Raw genomic sequence first — 15,930 nt, forward strand, 5'->3', positions numbered from 1 at the left:
AGCTCTGAGATCTAGGCAATTATCTGTCTTTGCCCTTGGAGTTGAAAACCAGGCATTTTAGCCCCATTTTTCTTTTCATCTCTTCCCACTATTGTGAGTGGGAGGTAGCAATCATCTCTGCTTTTTTTGTTTGTTTGTTTTTCTGTCTCCCTGCCAGTATAAGTAGGAGATGACATTTTCCCCACACTTTCTCCCTTTTTTTCCATTCTGTCCTGTAACAATCAGTTTCTAATTGCTGTCATTTGTATAATTCAAAGTGTCATGCCTTAAATATGACACTGCAATTCTGTTAAGATGTCATCTAATTATCAATTTATAAATAGTGTGCATCTCTAGATATTTAGAGAATAACCTTCAGAAAACTCTTGATGACTCATCAGGGCATTACCCTGGGTTCTGAAGGCTTTTAAATATGGCTTTGGAAACAGAGCAAGTCTGTTTTCTCATGACCAGCTTAACTCACTATGGAGAGATGCATCATCAGGGAGCTGGTCAAAGGATAATGTTTATTTTGGCCCAACACAACTTATGAAGTAAAGGAAAAAATTAAAAAGTTGCCCTCAGAACTCTATGCTCTATGTTAGGGTGGTACATAAATGGGCAGAATATACTAAAATGGATTTAGTCTTTTTATCCTCAGAATTCAGCATTTTTAAATAAATAATTGTAATGTTCTGGTTGGTTTTCTGGAGGTCTTGGAGCAGTCTTCCTTTCAGCAAAATAATCACTAGGAGAATACACAAGTGTTGAAGTCCAAATTCTTTATCTCCTTCACAATCTAGTTTCCTTGCCTGGGGCCTGGGCTAGCTTTCTTGAGGTCCTCAGTAAATGTCTGCCGGAGAACCACTACCAACATCTCTGTCTTGAAGTCTGTCTCAGTCCAAGAGCTTGTGCTCCAGCTTCCAGTCTTCTGTCTTCTCCCACTCTGTCTCTGAGCTCTCTGAGACTCTCTCTCTCTCTCTCTCTCTCTCTCTCTCTCTCTCTCTCTTTCTCTCTCTCTCTTTCTTTCTCTCTCTCTCTCTTTCTTCTTCTTCTTCTTCTTCTTCTTCTTCTTCTTCTTCTTCTTCTTCTTCTTCTTCTTCTTCTTCTTCTTCTTCTCTCTCTTATTCTCTCTCTCTCTTTCTCTCAGACTGGCCTTGGTCTCAGTGGAGAAATGGTGTGAGATGAAATAAATCTGTCTGGCTGGGTTTGATCCAGCTCATAAACTCTATTATAATTACATTATCATAGGTGTGAATCTTGTAGAATAGGTGTCAATCTTGTACAACTATATTAAGTATTAAGTACTGTACTGAACTAGAGAACTATTAATCACCATGCTAAACTAGATAACCTTTGTCTTATCAATTCCACTGACTTAACACCTTGTAAGAATCCTTATTTCAAGTCAGAGTTGTGGGCCATAACATTTTTAAATAAATAATCTGTAATAAATGAATATTGAAAGATTGCTTTGAGCAATCATATTCAGCTACAAGGAAAGACCCTTCCCTCCCTCCACGAATGGCATATTAACAAATGAAATGCTTATTTCCCAAATGGACAATGATAGTTGCCTATAGCAACTCTTCTTTAAACATGTAAACTCATCTGTAAAATTTTAGGAAGTTATGATCTACTCATAAAGCAGAGAGAAGTGGTAGATAAAATTAGTTAAAGTAAAATTTTGCACAAATACAACTAGACAAAGTTATATCAGGAACATTAAATGGAAAGAACACTAGGAACAGAAGAAAAATAGAAATGATTTAAAAATATATATTTTAGCCCTATATGATTTTTATCAAAAAGAGTAGTAGTAGGGTCCATGAGGTGCTTAAAGAGGAGGAAGAAATGATCCTCCACCCCAAAAGTAAGAAAAATAAGGAAACGAGCTAGACTGTATCAAGTATGTAGTTCAGTTTTGATGGTGAAATTGTGAAGTTGTTGAAAAACTAATATGTAAGGCATCTGAAGGAGGGAAAGACATTTGAGAGGAGTCAAGGCTTTAAACTTTAATAATTTTTTTAAGGCCATCAAAAAGACTAGTCATGACTATATAATCACTCTCCCATTGACTCTAAACCTTTTTGATGGCCATTTATACCAAAACTAAAAACATTTTCAAAGAGGACATTATTATGAAACACACTTTTAATAGTGATATTCAATAATAGACCACATCTTTGCCATATTGCAATTTGCTGCAAGATATAAAAAGTATAGGATCTCAATGTACTTATTGTTTATTGATTATGGATAACAAAATAAAACAAAGCATTTGATTAGGTTGAACAAAATCTGCCTTATGCTTCTTTTACAGCAAAGTATTTCCCATTCATATGAAGATTGTTCAGATTTCCTTGGAAGATATAATAACAGAAATAACCTTATTTGCCAACCCCATGTAACAAACACTAGACAAAGTAAAGATGTTTGCTTATCAAAACTATTTCCCATTGTGGTGAAGGAGATCCAATGTAGAATTCAGGACAAGGAAAAATTCCTAGTGTAGAGGTTCATGTAAAGGCTCCTATTGGCATGACATTTGTTGATTGTACTCCCAAGACATTACAAGAACTCCTGGAAAAGATCACACAAAGGTTATTCTATGGAAGGAGTAAAGGAATGCAAAATTTTTATTGGTCAAATCTCAACATGTTTCTGAATAGATACTTTATATAGCTTGCTTGTTAATATGGGAAACTTAGGAGCAACAAAAAATGTTGCATAATTTACCAAAAGCAAGCTAGCCTGCTATCTGCTTATTTTTCAATGCTGAGTCCAGCTCATTTTTCATCTGGTGGGTCTGTCTCAGAGATATAGACCATCTTTGTTACCACAAGAAGACTTGCTATAAACATTTTTTTACATACTTTTTTTTTCTTCCTTCTTTTATCTCTTTGGGTTATAGACTTTAGTAGTGGTATTGCTGAGTGAAAGATTGTGTACAATGTAGTCACTTTGGGGTAATAATTCCCATTTGCTTTTCAGAATCACTATATCAATTCACACCAACAGGTAGGCCATTAAATTTAGTAATTAGGAGAACATTGGAGAACAATTTCAATTGAGAAGTAATGCCAAGTTGCAAAAGGATGAAAAAATTTAGGAGGTGAGGGATGGAAACATTTGATGAAAATGAATGCTATAATTTATTTGAGTTTTAATTAGTGATAAAGTATATTCTTCAATTTTAGGTTTTTCATGATTTCTCTTGATATTCACAGGCTTTTGTTCCCCAGATAAAGATTATTTTATCTAGTTTTATCAGGTAACTTCTTAGTTATTTTCTATGTATATACTGCAGATATGTATAGATTACAGATTAATTTAGATCAATTTTATTATATTAGTACAGTTGCTGCATGAATTTTGAAAACTTTCCAACTATTATACCTTCCTTTTTGAAATTTTGGTTTTTGGTTGTTTGTATATGTCTTTTGTGTGTCTTGATAGCTTAACTGTCAAATATCTAGATCTTTTATAGGTTATTTTAATGTTAAATTTTCATTTTATTTTTTTCCAGTAAAAAAAAAAAAGAACTTCTATACAGAATGCTGATGAGTTTCATGGGTTTAGTTTGTATCAAGTTACTTGGCTAAAACATTTAATCATCTCAATTATATTCGTTGTTGATTTTCTGATGAAGGTTTTTATTTATTTAATGAAGGATTTATGAAACTTTCTGAAGCTATTAATTGTCTCGATCAATTTCTGTGTTGATTCTTTGATGATTTCTGTGGATTTATTTTACATTCAGCTACTTTGCTAAGGCTATTAATTGTTTCAAGTACTTCTTTCATCGATTCTCTAGGGTGAAGTAACAAGTCATATCATCTACAAACATAATTTGGTGTCTTTTTTTTTCTTTTGCTAACAATGATTTCATCAATTTATTTTAAAATATTAAAAAAAAGTTCCACTTCTCTCTTTTCTAGTATTATGTCAAATGATAATGGAGTGAAAGGGAATCCTTGCTTCATCCCTGGTTTTATTCAGAAAGCTTCTAATATTTCTATGACAAAACTGGTTTTTGCAAATGCCTTTGGTCATGTTAAGGAAAGATCCTGACATTACTATTTTCTCTTGGGTGTTTTTTTTTTTTTTTTGAAAAAAAAATAAGCCAGTGTTAAAGGTTTGTCAGCAATGCATTTTGTTCATCTTACTAAAAAAAATCCATTTTTTTTTGTTATTTGTAAGATTATTTTCATAATAATTATTCCTGCCATATTCATGTTCCTAATCAGCCATATTCATGTCCCTAATATAAGCCTTGGTTGTTTATAATGAAAAATTAAGATATAGTATCGTAGCCTCTTTATCAAACATTTTTATTCCATATTAATTATTGAGGTTGATCTTCAGATCACTATCTTTCATCTATCCGTCCCTGGTTTTAGTATCAGAGCAATATACATCTCATCAAGTGAATTTTTCCTATTTTTGTATGTATATAGTGTATAACGTAGCATAAAATATATAATGTAAATATCAACAGGTTAATTATTGTTTAAGTGTTTGATGGAATTAAATTGCAAATCTTTCTAGGTCAGGAGATTTTAAAAGAGTTATGGTGTATTTATGGTGTATTCAACTTCTCCTTTTGAGTTTAGATAGTTAAAGGTATTCATTTCTTGATTGCTTTTCTGACAGGTTTCCTTTAACTTTTGTTTCCAGTTCCTATTAATCTGCTATATTTTATCCCTATTTGTTGGGAATTGACCACAATCATTTTCAAGTGTTACAAATGTGCTTCATACCCTTTATTTAAAATAATCAAATTAGCTAATTGTTTAGTTAGTGATTAAAAAGTAGTTTATCATTTCAACGGTCTTTTTGTTTTAAATTAAATTTGTTTTATATTATTTAAAATAATACTTTATTTCTTTTGAATTATTAATTTTTCATATAAGTTTCATGCTCATTTATAATTATAAATTTTGTTCTTCAATTTGTAAATTTCCAATTAAAAATATCCTCTAAGGATGGTTTAGCTATAGTCAATCTATCTTAATGTAGTATTCCCCTGTTTTCAATCTCTTTAATAAATTCTCTTGTATAAATAAAGTATCTAATATCTAGTAAGTGCTTAATAAGTGTTTATTGATTCTTTTTAAAAAAATTATATCTATTCTTGTATACTAGTATTAGTATCAAGTATAGTTTTCATATTTATTTCATATTTCCCTTATTTATCAATATTTCATTTAGGTTTTAAGTATATAATATTTTCTGATTTTCTATATTTGTTTAGTATCCTTTCCTTCTATTACATGTTTTTTTTTTCTTTTTTTGGTGAAGGCCCTTATGATGTTTTTAAAATGTCTTAATATAAGATTCCAATGAAATATTTACTATGATATAGCAAATTTAATGTTTTTTTTAATTTGGTGGTTGGATATAATCCCATCTTGTTTATTTTTCTATTGGATTTATCATGTTCTAAAAGGAATTTTAATATATTTCTAAACAAAAACAAATATTGATTTATTATCAAGGCATTTTTACTTGATAGTTTACTTTTCCTTTAGGCACTGAAGAAATGCATCTTGATTAATTCACTAAGAGCTTAGATGTCATGCTATTTTATGCATTGCATTTAATAATGATACTTCATTTCAACTGCTCCATCACTTCATTTTAGAATTCCAGCATAGTTTCGTTATTTTTCTTTTATTCTACAGTAGGCCATCTTTCTGCACCTTATTTCTCTTTCTACTTCTATTGAATATGGGGTGAGATTGAGCCAGACAATATCCAGATTCATTTTCTCTCCAAATTTACTCTCTTACCAACTTCATCCTTCACACATTTTTCAAATATTAAGTAATTCCAAATCTCCCTTTAGAGGCTTGGTTGATAATCCCCTCTTCTTTTTTGTCTTAATTGCCCCCAGGAAAGGTGAAGAGTTCTAAATGTTTCCTTCTTTGCTCATCCTAGATATGAACATTTGTATTTCTACTGACTCTTCTCCTTTTCTTTTTCTCTTTGTTTTAATAATCTTTACCTATTGTTGTTGGATTCCAAGAAATATTAATCTCATTCTTGCCTCTAAACTTCTGCCCTCCTCTAGATTATTTTTATTAAACTTTTTGATTTGAACTTCATTTACTAATTATCATTTTGACTTTTTTTCTCTCATTGGTTCTAAAATATCCACCATAATTTTGTCTCTTCCTCAATACATGCAACTCATATGTTTAATATTTTTATCCTATATGAGTTTAATTTTGATATGTTTCTTTTTAAAATTAATTTCCATATAAAATTCCTTAATTTGTTCCTCTATAGTAGAAATTATTAAAAGTTCTTCCTGCTCTGTGTGACATGCTACTTTGTGATACAGACAGATATCCTTTGCTTTTGGAATATCATATAACATTCCCCCCACCTTCCCTTCTCAACCTTATCAAGGTTGGACAGTTTTTTTGTTTGTTTTTAACTACAAGGTTTACCCTGGTAGTTGTAGAAGATTTATCACTTCATATTGAAATATTGAAGAGCTCAAATTTGGTTACAATGGGGTCTTTATTTTTATTTTTTTAAATGGGCATTTCCCATTGGCTTTTGTTTTGTTATGCTTTGTTTTGCTAGGCAAATGGGGTTAAGTGTCTTGCACAGGGTCATACAGCTAGGTTGCATTTACTGTCAGAGGTCAAATTTGAACCTAGGTCCTCCTAGGTTCTATTCACTGTGCCATCCAGCTGCCCCAATTTGGGAATTTTATAAAAAATTGTAAGTTCCATTGAAATGTACAATGATTTTTCTTTCTATATACATAAAGAACCACTCTTTTGGTTTCACAGTAGTGTTTCTGAGACACCAAACTGTTTGTTATTATGTTATGCATTCATTTCCAAGACTCAGTTGTTTGGGCTTTAAGAGATAGCAGATTGTCTTCATGTTTTTTTTTTTTTTTGCTGCATTTTAATTTTGTTTTGAAGATAATTTGTTTCATTAAAAAAAAGTATGCCCATCTCATTTTTTAAAAATCAATTTATATAGACTCTTTATAAATCTCATATTTTCTGAATTTTACTTTGTAATCTCTTATTTCCATTCTTAATTTATTTCTTTTAGTATGCTTTTAAAATTATCATTTTGCAAATTTGTGGGATTCTTTATTTATCCTTTTGATCTTCTTGTTGAAGTAATATTTCTTTTTTCTTCTTGCATTTTTGTCTTTGTTTTCTTCTCTCATGATACTAAGTTCTAGACACCAATGAGTTTTCAGTGAACTTAACTCTTGTTGGGCTCAAGGAGAATCTTATAATTTTAGAATATCAGAAACCAATAGCTACAATAGTAAGTTAGACAGTTTTTCTTGAAAACATATGTTTTACTTTGAATTGGCCAGAGTTTGCAAAGACTCAAAGTACCAACTTATATGCTAGCATCTGGTCCATGAAACACACAGAGTATATAACAATAATGATTATGGGAGTTTTAGGAGTTTAAGATCCAGACAAGGACTTTATGTCCCTTCCCCCTTCCCTCCCCTCCCCCCCTCCTTCAGGGGTCCTCAAACTATGGCCCACGGGCCAGATGCAACAGCTGAGGACAATTATCCCCCTCATCCAGGGATATGAAGTTTCTTTATTTAAAGGCCCACAAAACAAAGTTTTTGTTTTTACTATAGTCCAGCCCTCCAACAGTCTGAGGGACAGTGAACTGGCCCCCTATTTAAAAAGTTTGAGGACCCCTGCACGGTCTACACACATACACACACACACACAAATACATCAAATAGACAAAGATATTGCAATCTTATGGAAAACTTAATGGTACATTAATATAATTATAATATGTATTATAATTATAATTAATATAATAATATATTACTTAATAGCACATTAATATATTATATAGATAGAATATATTCATGTATCATATCATAGGTCATATACATTTCTCATATTATAGGAGTGAAACAGTACAGAAATTGAATATGTATAGATAACATAATTTGTATATATTATATATATGTATTTGTATATGGATTTTAAATATTTTTGGATAACTAAATATTTTATCTATAGTAGCAAGGCATAACTATTTTAATCCCTCTTTTAATTTAGAAGTGATTTGGGGGGTCTTTTTGCAAAGAAATTATAGGTATGGTTTTTTTACTTAGTGTTTTATTGTTTCATTATTGTTAAATGGTTTTTTGAAGATGATTGATATTTTGGTTATATGCTTAATTATACTGTATCTTTTATTTTTTAAATAAAATTTTAATACCTATTTAGAGGTGTTGTCATATCAAAAGTATTTTTTGTGAACATTAATTGAATAAAATAAAATAAATCTCTTCATCAATATTGAAGCTTTTTTTTTTTGGTTATTTACTTATTTCTCTTTATTCTGATTTTTATAGCATTTTTCTTTTTGAATTCTTTATTTTATCCTTCTTTGTCTTTTGTCTTTTAGCTTTTTGTTCTACTTCTTATGGTTTGAGCCGCTTGAATCTGGGCTTAGACCTCTCCATATTTTTAGCCACTCTTCAGTTGATACTTTTCCCATTGAATAACTGATTGAAAGAATCAGAGAATATAAGATGTTATTTTTTAAAATGAGAATAAAAAGTTTAATGAGGATAAATTTAATTAAAATAAACATTTAATGAGAATAAAAAGATATTTGGTTTAGTTTAGAAAAAGTAACTACCTATAGTTGAAAAAAATATATCTCTTATTGTCATACAGAATATTGTCATCAGATTCTAGGAATCAATTAATAAAACAAACATCTTAATGTCTACTACATGCCAAGAACTCTTAAGTTCTGAAGTTTAAATAAGGAAAAAAAAATGATCTTTACTCTTAAAAAAAAAAACCTTACAATTCAATGGAAGAGGGAATTTTTGTGTAAATGAGGAGGTTGTCCACATCTATAATGTTCTTGATGATTTTCTTGAGGTCTCTGGAGCAGCCTTCCTTTCAGTTGAGTAATCACCATGAGAATAGCCAGGTGTTAAAGTCAAATCCTTTATTATCTCCTTCACAATCTAGTTTCCTTGTCTGGGACTCAGGCTAGCTTTCTAGAGATCCTTTTAGACTAGCCTTGGTCTCAGTGGGGGAAATGGAGGAGGCCAGCCATCACAATGCTATGAGATGAAATGAATGCTGGCTCTTCCTCCCTTCCGAGTCTGTGTGTGGTCCTTCTGAGCCTTTCTCCAAGCCCTTGTGAGTCTGTCTCTGGTTCTGCTCTACACTGTGCTCTACACTGAGTATAAACCCATCATTATATCACTAGGAAACCATTATTTATTTTAAGATTAAATCAATCATACTGAACTTAGAGAACTATTAATCACTATGCTAAACTAGATAATCATTGTCTCATCAATTTCATTGATTTAACACCTTGTAAGAATCCTTGTTTCAGAATTCTGGCCCATAACACACATAATACTATGTTATGACACTATGTTAAATATATTGAGCTCTAATATTATAAAATTATTATAATATTATAAAATTGATCACTGAAAATGATATAACCTAAAAATACATTTAGGAAAAGCAAAGGGAAGGAGACAGAGCCAAGATGGTGGAGAGCAGCATGACTTTCTGTGACCTCTTCTAACCCTCTCTCAAACCAACAGTACATAAGTCTCTAAACTGGCTTTGGAGTCAAAGAACCCACAAATATTTGAAATACAACACGTTTCCAGAAGAAGATGCCTTGGAAGAACCTCAGAACAGGTCTGTTTCAAATGGACAGAGGGACAGTCTGCCAAGCCCAGACTGCAGCACAGGGAGACTGGGGCAAGAAGTTGGGGTTGGAGTCAAAGCTTTGCAGCTTCCATGCACCTGGGAATCTTCTATGAGCCTCTTATGCTACTCTGACCTGGTTTCAAGCAGGTGGTTTGGCAAATTTGCTACAAAAGGCAAATTGTAAACCATTGAGCCTTTAAAGAACTCAGGACCTAGCTATGATTACCCAGCAACCAAAGTCAATCAGCAGAACTGCCCCAGGACAAACTAAAGCAGTTGTCTTTTAAGAGTAGACTCAAGGCTAAAAAAAAATAGTAAAAATCAAAAATAACTCTCACTATAGACAGCTTTAATGGAAAGAGAGAACAGACCTCAAATCCTGAGGTTCCTAAAAGCAAGTTAACTGGAGATGAAGCCCCAAAGGGAGATAAGAGCTGGTCCCCATTTCACAAGGCTTTCTTGGAAAATTCCATATATGATCTTAAAAGAGTTAGAAGAAAAATGGGGAAAGGAAATGAGATCTTTGCAAGAAGGGATGGGAAAAGCATATAACTCCCTACAAAATAGATATGAAAAAGATAGCAATTCATTGAAAAACAAAATTTGTGAAATAGGAAAAAAATTCAATGAACAAAATAATTCAATTGGCCAAACACAAAAGGAGCTAAAAAAGGTAACTGAGGAAAATAATACACTAAAAATTAGAATTGAACAAATGGAAGTAACTCAATAAGACTTCAAGAATCAGTCAAACAAAAAACAAAACAAAAATCAAAAAACAACAACAAAAAAAGAAGAAAATATGAAATACCTCCTAAGAAAAATAACTGGCCTGGAAAATAGATCTAGGAGACAATCTAAGTAATATTGGACTTCCTGAAAGCCAAGATGAAAAAAAAAAAAGAACGTAGACATTATCTTGCAGTAAATCATAAAGGAAAACTGCCCTGACAAAAAGCAAAGTAGATGAAAAATGCATGTTATATAGGCTACCATATTCAGTTGTGTGAATAATTCATAGATCTTGTTCATCAGTACTTGGATGGAGTAGTAGAAAAGACTAAATTAAACCTAGAAAATTATTCAACAGTTACAATGATCCCAAATTTTTCTGTAAAACAAAGATCCATTTTCAATACCTGGATTCTTTTGGAAACATTATATGAATAAAATCATTGGATACCACTATTTTTAAAAGTATAAGATTGGGATTTATACAAAGGACAATGTAGAGGCACATGACAGAGTGCAACATTGTACCAGTAATGAATTTGTGTAAATAGTTATACAAAAGGTATAACAATGCAAATAAATAATTATAAAAATAGAAAAAAAGCTACTAATTTGCTGCTTTGGGGCTTTCATTGTGTTAAGAAAATTTTCAGGAGGACCCAAACAGAGTTTCATAGGATGAAAAATTGGGAATAAGTTATATCTTTCCCATTAGTATTGATGAATGGGAATTACATATTGATGAAATCACAGATTCATTGAAACACTGAAACATTAAAGACATGTTTCCTCATAGTAATTGATAGAAAAAAATACAAAAAATAAGGAAGCAGAAAAAGAGAAAAGTTGGTAGTTTCTACCTCATGTGAAATTAGGTACTGATAATGCCAAGATGGGAAGAGTAGTAGCAGCAAAATACCAGACAGTAGTCCAAAACTTGAAACTAGTTAGTTAAAAAAAATTTGGGTCACAGGGTTGCAGTGGCCTGTGACATCATATTCCTAATAAACAAACAAAAGTGCACAGCACTGAATTATGCTGGAGACTACAGGAGGCTATTAATTTACTTTCCTGGCAAATCCTTTGTAGCATTCATCATAAGGAACCTCTCAGGGAAAATATGAAACGTGTCAATGCAGCCATTCAGTTTTATTCTCCCTTTCACACAGAGGAGTATGGAACAAAAATGAGGCATGGCCCTTTTCATCTCCACCTTTCCCTCCTCCCACCTGTCATTTGCCATTCAAAATACTTTCTCAGAGACTAATGAATAAAGTTCATTTCTTCACTCTTTAAAAAAAAAAGTCTAAAACACTTACTGTATTATATAACAAATTTTATCCAGGCACATATTATCCTAGTAAAAATACATGGTGCTTGAAATCAATACAAATAATTTTTGGACAATTAAAATAAAATCTTCAAGTTTACTAGGGAAATATTTTATGTTTATTCAAAAAAATCATCAACATAATTACTTTAGTAGGTTAAATATTCTACTTTACATCTTTATATAAATTTTCAGTATTGAAAATTCCTCTTTGGGAAATGTCATTTTTCTTAGGAAAAAATTTGATCAATAGAAAAAACTATGTTCTAAGAAATGGAAAATTGATGATTCCATAAATAATTGTAGTGCATATATGCATAGTTACATGTATGCTTTCTGTGCCATTAGGATGATAGCTTCCTGTCATATTTTTGCCTTTCTTTTTATTTCCAGTGAACAGTAACTATTTAATAAATGCTTTCTATGAAATCATGTAGACAGAATTGAACAGAACTAGGGGAGCAATTTATAGATTAACAACAAAATGGTTTAAAAAAACTCCATTGAGAAATGTGAAAGAAACTTGTTCAAAGCAGTGACAAACTATGATTCCAAAAGATAGAAGAATTAATTTTTTTCTCATCTTTGTGATCTCTCAAACATTTCCAAAATAGTAACTTTAAGTGAGAGAGAAAATAATTTCAACTTCCTTCATGGTGAAGGATATCAGGAAACCCAGGAAAATAACAGGAGAGATAACTAATTCCTAACTCTTAAGGTGCTGAGTCGGTACTGTATCCCTAACCACATTTAGAGGCAGGGGCAGGGGCTGGGGGAGGGGGGAGGGAGGGAGAAGCAACTCAGGCTTTCCCAAATGCTTTCCAAAGAATACAAAAGAAGGGATGGGAAAAGCATATAACTCCCTACAAAATAGATATGAAAAAGATAGCAATTCGTTGAAAAACAAAATTTGTGAAATAGGAAAAAAATTCAAGTTTACTAGAAATATTTTATGTTTATTCAAAAAAATCATCAACATAATTACTTTAGCAGGTTAAATATTCTACTTTACAGCTTTATATACATACATATATATATGAAACATGTCAATGCAGCCATTCAGTTTTATTCTCCCTTTCACACAGAGGAGTATGGAACAATATGTGGTGGAATCCTCCCAATATGTGGTGGAATCTATGTGGTACTCCTCTAAGCCTGAGGAAAAATCCTAGCATTTAAATCTCACCAGTCCTCAAGCATCAAGCTTTTCTGGATTAGGTGAAGAAAAATTTGCAATGGATTGGACTAGAATACAGCTTATAAGCTTTGAAAAGTTAGAGATCATTAACTGTGAATGAACTAGATAGAATCTATGCAAGAGTTTGTGCGCAACCAAAAACAAGGCTGATAAAGAGTAATAATCTGGGTGACCTACTTGAATAGGTGAAATGACAGCTCAACATTAAGATGCTGATTCTGTAAGTTGAAATGCAACCTTTCCACAATTTCCTTCACATCAAAAAATGAATTTTGTAAACACAAATGTATAACATTTAAGTTTGAGTCCACTCTTCCTAGGCACCATGGAGGTATGGTAAAAGTATGACTTTGGTTTGTAGGGATGTATTTGTACTTCTTGCCATATTATCTCTCTTTATATCTTTTTGCAAAGGCTAACTGATATCAACTTGTTAACTGATACTGTAACATGTTAAAATTATTAGCAACATATTATTAACATATTAGCAACATGTTAAAATATTGAGGAGATAGTAAATGATATTTATTAAACACTGAAGAGACTGACTGATGGATTGGTAGCACAGGGAAGAGAATGCCAGACCTGGAGTCAGAAAGACATTTGATCTCAGACACTTACTAACTGTGTGACTCGACAATTTATTTAACCCTCTTTTCATCACTTTTCTCATTTATAAAATGAGTAAGAGGAGAAAATGGCAAACTATTGGAGGATTTTTGCCAGGAAAATCCCAGATGGGGTCACAAAAAGTCAGACATATCTGAAATAATTTTAAAAATAACATAATAAAGGCATAATTGGTAATTAATATTGGTGAGAACACAGTAGAACATAAAAGCATTAAAAAGAATAACTTTAAACCCTTAGGATTATTCCTAGAATCCTAAGGAGAAAGATGTACACATTTTCTCTAGAAATGAAGACTTTTTATCTCCAGATCCAGTGTTCCCCTGTGACAAATAACACTCAGAATTTATAAAGACAATACAAATTAGATTTCTTTTTCATATGATAATTTATCAATTAGTAATAATAACTCACATTTGCAGAATGATTTAAGATTTACAAAGTGCTTTACAAATTTCCTCATTTTATTTTCATAGAAACCCTAGGAAGAAAGTATAATTATTCTATTCATTTTATAGATAAGGAATGTATCTAGGGGATCTTCCTTATGCAGCTACTAAGTATCTAAGACTGGCTTTGAAGTCAATACTTCCTTAATCCAGGTCTAGTGTTCTATCCACTGTACCCCTAGTTGAATCTAAAGAATATGATTATGTCCTAGTCTAAGTTTCCTTTTATCCCTTGAAAACATCCTGATTCCTTCTAATGATTTGTATTTGACATAGTTTTGAGTCACTTGTCTTTCCTAGTCACCATCCTCTGCACATATTCTATGTTGCCATGTTTTCCATCGACTTATGGTGTCCAGAACTGAATAAAAGACTCTTGAGTATCATTAGTTCATTAGTACACAGTAGAATTAGTACACAGGAGATCTATTATCTCCCTTGTCTTGGTAGACTCTTAATGCTTCATTTATCACTGACCTACTTCATTTCCTCTATGGTATTCCTGTTTTTAGTGTCTGTTGAATGAAAATATTGAAGAATATTCTTTCTGTACTTATTTGCCATTTGATATCATTATAATTGTGAGAAAAAAATTGGAAGTCATTCTATGAAAATGTTTTTAATTTAAAAAAATTGTGAAGAACACTATTTTAATTTAATTTGACAAACATGAAAACATTGCCAATAGAAATAGTATCATTTTCATTTTAGGTCTTCAGGAAAATTAAGACAATTTTAAACAGAATTTACAAAAAAAAAGTCATGACTTTCACATGGTAGAAGGATTAAGTGACCTACCCAGGGTCATCTAGCTAGTAAGGTTTTGGGACTAGATTTGAACTCAGGAAGATGTATCCTCTTAATTCCAGACCCAGCACTTTTTTCTTTGTCTCAACTAGCTTCCCATCATTGATTGGACTTTTCAAAACAAATTTAAATTATTATTATTTTTTACTCTTTCTACAAATATTCTTGCTGCTGGAAGCTTGGTTTCTGGAAAATTTCACTTGTCAGATTTTCTAAAACTTATCTAAAATGTCATATAGTCAATTGTCATGTCCAATTGTCAAAAAATTCTGGTTTCTGGAGTCTTTTAAAAATCCGCTGACAACCTCGGGAAACTTCCAGTTTTTTTCTCTCCCATTTTCCCTCCAACATTCCCTACCTACTGCCAAAGAGGTATTTGGCAGTCTTACAGATTTCTGTGTTCAGTCCTCTTCTTTTCTCCTTTTATACCATTTCCAATGGTCTCAATAAGTTATACATATTCAATTATATTATCTTAAGCTGATTATTCTCAAGATATACTTATCAAGTCCTAACTTCTCCTATTCTCCAGCATTCCATCCCCGAAAGCCTATTGGACATCTTGAACTAGATGTCTACTAGCCGTCTTAAACTGAGTTTGTCCAAAACCTCACCATTTTCTCCCCAAGCCAACCCCTTCATCTATCTCTCCTATTATGGTGGAAGGCTTCATACAATACAAAGTTTTTGTATTTATCCAGTCACCGTGGTGTGAAATCTTGGTGTTATCCTCTTTTTATAGTGTCCTTCATTCAATGTCTCTTGTATGTCTCCATAACTTCACATCTAAACTATAATAATAATAATAATCAATTGGTTTGTCTATTTGCCACAAGTCTTTTCCTGCTTTAGTCCATTCTCCACTCAGTTGTCAAATTGGTCTTTATAAAGTTCAAGTCTGATCATGCTCCTCTTTCCATTGAATACATTCTAGTGTCTCTTTATGGTCCCCAGTACCACATTTGAAATCTCTCTCATTTGTATTCAGATCTTTTTCATAGCCTACTCTTTTCCCATTTTCTAGTATTTTTACACTTTCTTTTCAGCCCTAACCCAATATGCTTTATAATACAATAAATCTAG

The sequence above is a fragment of the Antechinus flavipes genome, chromosome 1 (assembly GCF_016432865.1).
Source record: "Antechinus flavipes isolate AdamAnt ecotype Samford, QLD, Australia chromosome 1, AdamAnt_v2, whole genome shotgun sequence".
In the NCBI taxonomy this organism is placed as follows: domain Eukaryota; kingdom Metazoa; phylum Chordata; class Mammalia; order Dasyuromorphia; family Dasyuridae; genus Antechinus; species Antechinus flavipes.